This window comes from Cucurbita pepo, chromosome LG06, assembly GCF_002806865.2.
Source record: "Cucurbita pepo subsp. pepo cultivar mu-cu-16 chromosome LG06, ASM280686v2, whole genome shotgun sequence".
NCBI classification, from domain to species: domain Eukaryota; kingdom Viridiplantae; phylum Streptophyta; class Magnoliopsida; order Cucurbitales; family Cucurbitaceae; genus Cucurbita; species Cucurbita pepo.
This window is the reverse complement of record NC_036643.1, coordinates 7162372-7171909: the sequence shown is the minus strand read 5'-3', so window position 1 is coordinate 7171909 and position 9538 is coordinate 7162372.

Below are 9538 nucleotides of genomic sequence, written 5' to 3'. Positions count from 1 at the left end.
GATGGGCTCGTACAATTATTGGGCTTGACTCTATTGGGCTCGTACAATTATTGGGCTTGATTCTATTGGGCTAGTACAATTATTGGGCTTGACCCTATTGGGCTAGTGATGATATTTCAACAAAAACCACTCTCACTTTATAATCCCGGTTGATGGGTCCATGGTTTGTGCTTTACCAATCTTCTCATATCAGACTGGACAAATTTAGATAAAAATCCTCCCATTTACATACCCAATTATGTAGGAGCCCGTTAATTAACACACTTTCCATACTTTTCAAATTGATTTATAGGTGACTAATATTTAATAAGCTTTGATGGAGAATATGATGGTTAAAATTCTTGTATATCACATTGAAGGTGTAATAGCCCAAAAAATAAACAAATAAACCAAGAAAAACAAAAGATTATTAAAAAAAAAAAAAGTCTCTTATATCGAGAATTGAACTTGAAATTAATGTCATGGGTCCACATAGTGTAAGGACCGGGTTGACTCGATGACTCTAAAAAGACGGGTAAATTTTTCAACAAAATAAAATAACCAAAACTTAAAACATATCAAACATTATATCAAAATAAAGTTTATACAAAGTATTTTAAAACACAACACAACAGTTAAAACACAAGTTAAGGGACGACACAAAAGGGTTGAAGGATGACGGGTGAGGTTTGTCTATGGCACCTGCTCCAGAGTCCGCTCCAGACCTCGACCAACTCCTTATTTCCTGAAAAAAAAATGGAGAATAAGGAATGAGTACAAGACTCAGTAAGCAGACTACTTGTAGGCTCTTAATCGTATCCTTGATATGCTAGGGTACCTCACTTTTTGTTTTCTTGTTCTTGTTCTTATTCTTGTTGTAAGTTCTTGTTATGTTTCTTAATTTGTTCTCCAAGACACTCCTCTTAAGATTGNAATTATGTAGGAGCCCGTTAATTAACACACTTTCCATACTTTTCAAATTGATTTATAGGTGACTAATATTTAATAAGCTTTGATGGAGAATATGATGGTTAAAATTCTTGTATATCACATTGAAGGTGTAATAGCCCAAAAAATAAACAAATAAACCAAGAAAAACAAAAGATTATTAAAAAAAAAAAAAGTCTCTTATATCGAGAATTGAACTTGAAATTAATGTCATGGGTCCACATAGTGTAAGGACCGGGTTGACTCGATGACTCTAAAAAGACGGGTAAATTTTTCAACAAAATAAAATAACCAAAACTTAAAACATATCAAACATTATATCAAAATAAAGTTTATACAAAGTATTTTAAAACACAACACAACAGTTAAAACACAAGTTAAGGGACGACACAAAAGGGTTGAAGGATGACGGGTGAGGTTTGTCTATGGCACCTGCTCCAGAGTCCGCTCCAGACCTCGACCAACTCCTTATTTCCTGAAAAAAAAATGGAGAATAAGGAATGAGTACAAGACTCAGTAAGCAGACTACTTGTAGGCTCTTAATCGTATCCTTGATATGCTAGGGTACCTCACTTTTTGTTTTCTTGTTCTTGTTCTTATTCTTGTTGTAAGTTCTTGTTATGTTTCTTAATTTGTTCTCCAAGACACTCCTCTTAAGATTGACGGTACTAGACATAAACTTGTCAACTTGTGTCCGAGGCTTCATACGTTCCAAGCGACACAGTCTTAATACCTACGCTCAAGGCTTCATATGTTCCAAGCAGCGTAGTCTAAGTCATAAACATGATGTACCGTGGGAGGTCCTAGGAGGTTCTTAATTCATGGCTAGGATAACTTACTCTCTTCTTGCTCCATCGTGGCCATAGGTTACTCCCCATGATAAACCATAAAGGTCACGTGATCGATGCATGCATGAACATGGCATAGACCATAAAGGTCAGGTGATCGATGCATGCATGAACATGGCATAGACCATAAGGGTCGCATAATCTAACATAGACCATATAGGTCGCGTGATTGGTGCATACATGAACATGACATCCTGCAAATCATAACATGGCACAGGGCATCTCATCTAGGTGAGGGGAATGAGGCCAAACATGACATCCTGCAAAGCAAACACGGTACAGGGCATCCCACCTAGAAGAGGAAAAAGACCTCCTTAGAAGGCACCGTGTGGGGGGAGTTATGGGCCACAATTGGACATGCTTAGAGTATTATCTAGCATTCTTTAATTTTGAGTCTTGAGGACTTTGGTCCCTTATGTTTGAGTGGTACCTAGCATTCTTCTTGTCTTGGTAGTTGTATAGCTTGTTCTTGATTCTTAATCTTATAGTTTCTAAGATTCTTATTTTCTTGAGGCGTGAGTTGTTATGTACATTCGTGATCATATGAACCCATCGTAATAACTAGCATGAGTTATCCTAGAAGGTCATAAGTTCATAATGGGCTCCTTAATGGGTTCTAGAAGGGTCTTGAATCTTGACATGTTTCCTTTAGGCGTTTCTTAAGTTCCATCTTGGCTTATGTTCCAAACTTGCTCCAACCAACTTGAAATCTTGAGCTTATCCTCGTGTCATATAAAATAGACCTTATAGGACATGGTTGGTGATTTGGAGCATATTTAGACCTTGAGCTAGGATATGACTTCTTGTTTCGTTTTTAGGAACTAACCTTTAGAGGTTGTCATGTCATATATCGTGTTTTAGTCCTGAAAACACTTTCAAAGTAACCCTTTAGTTTTCTCTCCATGAGTGCATAGGTGACATTATCATAATCGTGGCATCCTGCTAGCATATCGTGTTGTAGGGCATCTCATTTAGGTGAGGAAAATAATAAGTCCATCATGACAACCTGCTCGTGGTACATACAGCAGGGCATCTCACCTAAAGAGGAATAGGGATCTCGTGGTACACTTCGTGATGGGAGATAATGGTTACTCTGGGCATGAATCCTAGCAACTTGTTAAGCATACCATCTACATTAACCTAGGTGTTTCCTTGTATTCTTGGGGATCCTAGGTTTATGCATAACACCTTGGGTCAAGCTTGGAACTTAAAGGTTCTTCCTAGGAATAGCCCAACGTAACCTTGTGCACTTAGAATCTTATTAGCAACCAAGGGTACCTATGGGGAATCTCTTATTTCATGGGTACCTCGTTAGTCGTCCTAGGAGGTAAAGTCATGTGGATCGTGATGTACATTTTTTTTTTCCATATCTTGGTTTCGCTATCTAACGTTTCCCAATGACTCTCAAACTTCATTACCTTATACAACATCATGAGATAAGGATTCATACAACATTTCATAATGTTGGGAGGTCATTTGCTTAACCCGTAGGTAGTTTTCCTTAGGGGCATTATGGTCATTTTAACCCTAATTCTTGGTTTTGCTACTTAACGCATCCTAGTGGCTTTCAAACTTCACCACCTCATCAATCATCATACAATAAGATCTACTATAGAGCTTCATAGCATTTGAAGGTCATCTAGATCATGAACCGTAGGTAGATATCCTTAAGGGTATTATGGTCATTTTGCCCCATTTCTTGGTTTACCTACTTATTCTTATCCATTGACCACTAAATTTCACACATAACCTAAACATGCTATAATATGCTTATCATTAAAATTTCATAGGCATCAGGGCTCATTTAGTGGGTTATTTTAATGTTCCTTAAATCCTAAGCAATTTGGTCGGTTTAGGGCCTTAACTTACGGTTCTTTGAGTTTTTCTTTCATAGATGCTTGTGTAATACTTGTTTTAGGGTTGAAAATCCAAGCGATTCCTACAAGTATTTCTTAAGAAAAGTCTAAGGTGGCTACTTACCTCATCGTCGATGTTCGGGACCTCCGTTCTTGAGCTTCCGGTATTCAAATTACTTCACATTTCCTTCCGTAGACTCCTTATTGTGTCTAGTTTCTGGAACCATAAAGTTTGTCATGAGAACCGGCCTGGAAGGGGGTTAAAATTGAGAAACATTGAGGGAAGGCCAGATTTTGAGCTGACTTGGCCGGTTCAACTGAACCGGCCACGTCATGTCTTCTTCCTCTGGACAGGAAGAAGACACGCGCGTCCTTTGCGCCGCTGTCTGAAAGTGGCCTTCCACAGACCCGATATCTTCGTTTCTCCCCTCGATTTCTTCATAAAACTTAACGATGATGTTACAAGGAAGAGCTTGGGATTGATTTCATACCTTTTCATGGATCATAGTCGAAGATATTCGCCTCCAAAGTTCGTCCAAAATCATTTTCCTCGCCGGAGCTAAAACAGGGGATTTCTTATCGGGTAGCCAATTCTATGGGTTTTCGAGGCCCGATTTCTTCATGGAACCTCTTACATATCCTTTCTTCAAGCTATAGGAATTGGTTTGGAGGAACTTCTTTGAGTGTGGAACCTTAATTTTCAGAAATCGTTCTCGGTATGCAACTCACCCGAAACGCCGGATTTCTGATTTCTTGGTTATCTTGTTCTACGACGTTTCAGCTCTCGGTTCCTTCATATAACTTGTGAGTAATCTTGTTTGGAAACTATAGGAATAAGTTTGAGGAGGAATGGTGGAGAATTTCTCTCGAATTTGGAAGAAACCCGAGAGTAGGAGACCCACAAACTAAACGCTCATAACTCTGAATGGGTGCTCAACCTTGCTCAATTCTTGTTCCATATTGTTGCCGCTACTCCAGACTTTATAGGCGGAGCTTAAACCGACATTGAAAGCTCAAGAATCGTCGTGAATTGACGGTGGGATTTTCTGGAAAATCCACCGGAAATATCTACTCCGATCAGAGCCTCATCGACTTTGGTTTTGCATAATAGCTGTTGGATGTGATAATCTATCCATCTTCTAGATCATATCCAAATTTGGGGAAGATCCAACGGCTGGGATTTGAGTTTAGTGAGATATTTCTCAGATGGTCACTGTAGATGCTCTGTTTTCAGAGGGGCATTTTCGTAATTATACATTCTTCCAGGGGTATTTGGGTCAATTGCCACTCTCCGAATATTTTAATATTATTTTTTCTGAAAAATCCATAATTTTTCTAAAAATCCTTTGCTGGTCATTTTTCCCTTCTTGAGCATCTCGAAATTCCTTCTAGATAAGCAACTAAAAATTCGGGAAGCTCCTTAATAATTAGAAAAATGACCTTTTTGTCCTTTTCACTGTATAAGGATGACTTGGAGATTATCATCCTTGCTTAATCCTTTAATTCCTCCCCTTTTGATCATTTGGGTCTTACATGGGCGGCTTATTCTTGTAGGATCTAATTCCTTTCATTTTTGGGTGTTACACATAGGTTGAGTTTGATAAAAAAAAACAAAAATCGAACTATCACTACGGATCGATGGGTGACACTACATAAGCTAATCATGTAACTGGCCTTACTATCGGCATGATTATATTTGATGTTGACACATTCCTTTGGTTCTACACATGTCATATATACCGATATCTGTAAATTGTTTGTGGATCAATATGCTTATGATATGTTATGTATATGTAATAATATGTGCATTGTATGATAATACTTACGGTACTGTAATGACCCTAAATTTTCACATACCCAGAGTCGCTACTAACGTCTCATGCTCATCTATAATGCATAAATATAACTCTTATATGAACATAATTTATAACGTAAACTTCAAAAAAAACGTTTAAAACAACTTCTTCTCTGGAAAATATAGCCATGGTCTTACGTGTTTAAATATGAAGTACTAAAATTTAGAAGAAAAAAAAAAATACAGACAACCTATTCTAATTTAAGACTAGAAATTTAAATATGAATCTACCCTATGCACATGCCACAGTCTCGTCTCGCGATGCCGCCGACCTCCGTACAAGTGTGTCTTGCCTTTACCTGAAAAATGATGTGGCACATGGCCTGAGTATTTCAAAGAATACTCGGTAAGTGGCCCCACTAAAGGAGCCATGCAAATGCAAACACATGCAATAATGATTTAGGGACCTATCTCTAATCATCTTAGAGGTGGCCTTCAGTCTCGGACAAATTGGATGTGTAGTACTTCCCTACACATGACTCACATGTGCGAGTGTGAATCCCCAGGGCGCTCGCACACCCCCTTGACCCTTTGGTCAAGCTTATCTGTAGCGACGTCCGGAGGTCAGCGGAACCCCATAGTGTCATGCACCTCATGAATACCCTCATCTGTGTGCTTTCGCACCTGTGCGCATTCGCGCTCATCATATGGTGCGCGTCCGCACTCATCATCTCTAGGGGAAGTAGCCCTATGCTCATGAACATACAATATGCATAAGGTCCCTCTAAATTCATCATAATGTCTCTTCTAACACAACCTTCTAGTCTCATCTCGTTGTTACTCTAGGTAACACATACTCAAAATAACGTAAGCTCCTGTTCCTCCAGAACTACGACAAATGTTGCCAAGGTTTGCTTCCTATCGCATCGTTCGTCACCTTTTGTTAGTATTTCACATTTTAATTAATAATCCAACTAATCGTGTGAAATACGGCTCTAAATGGTCTCAATAAAAATCGAATTCCATGTTTTCATTGTTTCTAAATTATATAGGATAATAAAACTTAAAGCTTAAATTAATAATATGTCAATATTATTAATATTTCAAGTGGCTTGTATAATTCAATGTTATATTCTATAGATACAAATATAATAATTTCTCATATTTTTCATTTTCCTTCCCTCACTCATTTCTCTTCTATGTTATATTTTAATTCTGTGTACAGTAATTACATATGAACGTACTTGCCATTTTCAATCCGTTCTAATTTTCTTTTCTTTCCTAAAATCTTCTCTCTTTTGTTTTTTTCTTCTTTGAACTCTAATTCTTGAGTCGTTCAATTCTACCTCCATATCTAATTATTTTAAGCAATTTAAATCTAATTTTTTTAATCACTTACTCCAAAGAGTTTAATTCTTATCTATTTATTTTAACCAATTTAAATCTAATTCTTTTAATCATTCTCTAGAAAGAGTTTAATTCTATAATTATTTTAAGTAGTTTGTTGCAAGGGATTTAATTTTACTAAATATTTAATTCTGTTCAGACATTTAATTCTATTAGGAGATTTTTTTTCTTTCCTTTACTATTTCCAAATCTAATCTTCCTCTCTCTCCCTCCCTGTATCTACTCCATCTGGTTCAGCAGTTATTATGGATTAATTACATAAGATTATTGACAAACAGTATGTAATTGCAAATTGCCCAAAACACAGAAAACAGTGAGTAAGAGAAAAAAGGGCAAGCCATCAAGAAATTGTGGGAGAGAAGATCAGAAGAACAGAGAGAGGTCAGAAGAGAGAGCGAGAGGTTTTAGAGCTTTGGAACAGAAATCTCAGATCAAATTAACATGATCCTGTAATATGGGATTGATTTCATATACTTCAAGTCTCAGGTCCCCCTTCATCGGATTCGGGTACGTTTCTCTTTGTTTTCTCCTCCGATTCCCATTTTGTTGGCTTTTCTTTACGCGGTTAGTTGCATTGATTTCATCTGATGACTTTGTTTTCTTCTTTGTTTTAGTCCAGTAATGATTGTAATTGATCAGCATAGGTTTCCAGATGTGTAGAAAATATACATGTTCCTTGATTAAGTTTCGCTGCTTCTCTATGGGCTTTATTTTCACTCTTATCGAGAGGATTATGTTTACTCTCGCAGATTGGCACCAAGCAATGGCGATACTATGATTTTGGCCCGAAATTTGTACCTCCTCTTATATGTCTTCCTGGAATAGCGGGGACGGCAGATGTCTACTACAAACAAATACTCTCTTTGGCAATGAAGGTTGTTCTTCTTCAATTAGTTGCGGGAGTTTACTTTAGTAGGCCCTCATCCATTCTCTACTCAGACCACAAAACATGAACTATGCCCGGTATTTAATTCTATTCCCAAATTTTTTTTTTCTTTTACTTTACTATTTCCAAATCTAATCTTCCTCTCTCTCCTCTCTCTCCTCTCTCTCCATGTATCTACTCCCCTATCTAAATCGTTTAATTCTCACGTCATTTAATTCTATTCCCAGATTTTCTTTGGCTTTATTATTCTCCAATCTTAATTTTTTTTTTTATTATGTTTTCCAGATCTTCCTTTTCCCTATCTTCCTTCTCATCCTGTTTCCCAAATCTTCCTTTTTAGTTGAATATGTTTTACCCATCTTCCTTTTAATCCTGTTTTTCAAATTTTAGTTTTTTTTTTTTTTTAATTTTTTTTTATTTGAATATGTCTTCAATCTCTTTTCCCTATCATTCCTCTCTTTCTTATCTATCTATTCCTAGACCAATTTTAATGGACTCTAGCTAGGATAGATAATTTCTAATTCAGATCATTAAACATATAATTTTTAAATTTCTAACTCAATCTAAATAATTGCTAATATGGTTCGTAGAAAGGTAAATCTGACTACAAACCATTTCAAATGACATCTCTCTTCCTCTACCTACCATCTCTCCATTATCTGGCTTCGTTCTCGATCTCTCCATTATTGTATAACCATCTCTCCATGATATGCATTTTTTTTCCTCCATAAAAATATTTTCTTTCTATTTCTGTTTTTGCTGAATTATTGATACTAAATGAAGGAGGTATTTTAGGGGATGGACGAAGATATATATATATATATATATATATATATATATATATATATATATATATATATATAGGCGTTACAGGTACAATGTTTTCAATGATATGGTTGAGATAGGATACGAGAAGGAAGAACTGAATTTAAAGTAATAATAGGAGTAAGACAAGTTCATGAAACGTTAAGGTTAGGTTACGTATCGAAGTGCTATGTATATGAGAGATTGATAAAAAACGATATGGTCACGATCGATTGATAAAAGAATATGGTTAGGTTATGGGTAGAAAGGGATAGGATTATGATAGATTGTTAAAACAATAGCGTTAGAATACGTTCATATGACAATATGACTAAGGTACGTTGATGTAACGATATGACTGTGAGATGTAAAGGAATGTTAAGGCTATGATAAGTTAGGGAACGATATGACCACGAAGTGTTTGCGATATGATATGATTATGATATGACATGTAAACGAGGGATATATACATATCAAATCATAAGCATATCGATCCATAAACAATTTGCACATATCAATACATATGACACGTGTAGAACCACATGACACGTGTCAATATCAAATATAATCATGCTGGTAGTAAAGCCAGTACCTGATTAGCTTAGGCTGATGTAACGAATTTATCCTTAATGAAAATTCGATTCTTTCCATTGAAATTCAAGTCAACCTATGTGAGCCCATGACATCAGTTTCAAGTTCGAATTTCTAGACAATTATTTCTCTAATTTAAAAGTAATTGATATGTTTATTATTTTTTTATCTTATCAATACACTAAAAATAGTAAATCTATCGTATTTAATTTTGTTTCTATCCATAATTCTTTTCGTATTTAATTTAAAATGTCTATAATGATACAATATAAAATTTATATATTAGTTATATATGAATGTAAAATAAAAATTAGGTCACAATATCTCAGAAATTGTAATTTATAGGAAGTCATATTTAAAATTATGCATGTTATTTGACCCATTAAATTTTTGGAGAATGACTAAAGTCTCACTAATTAATATG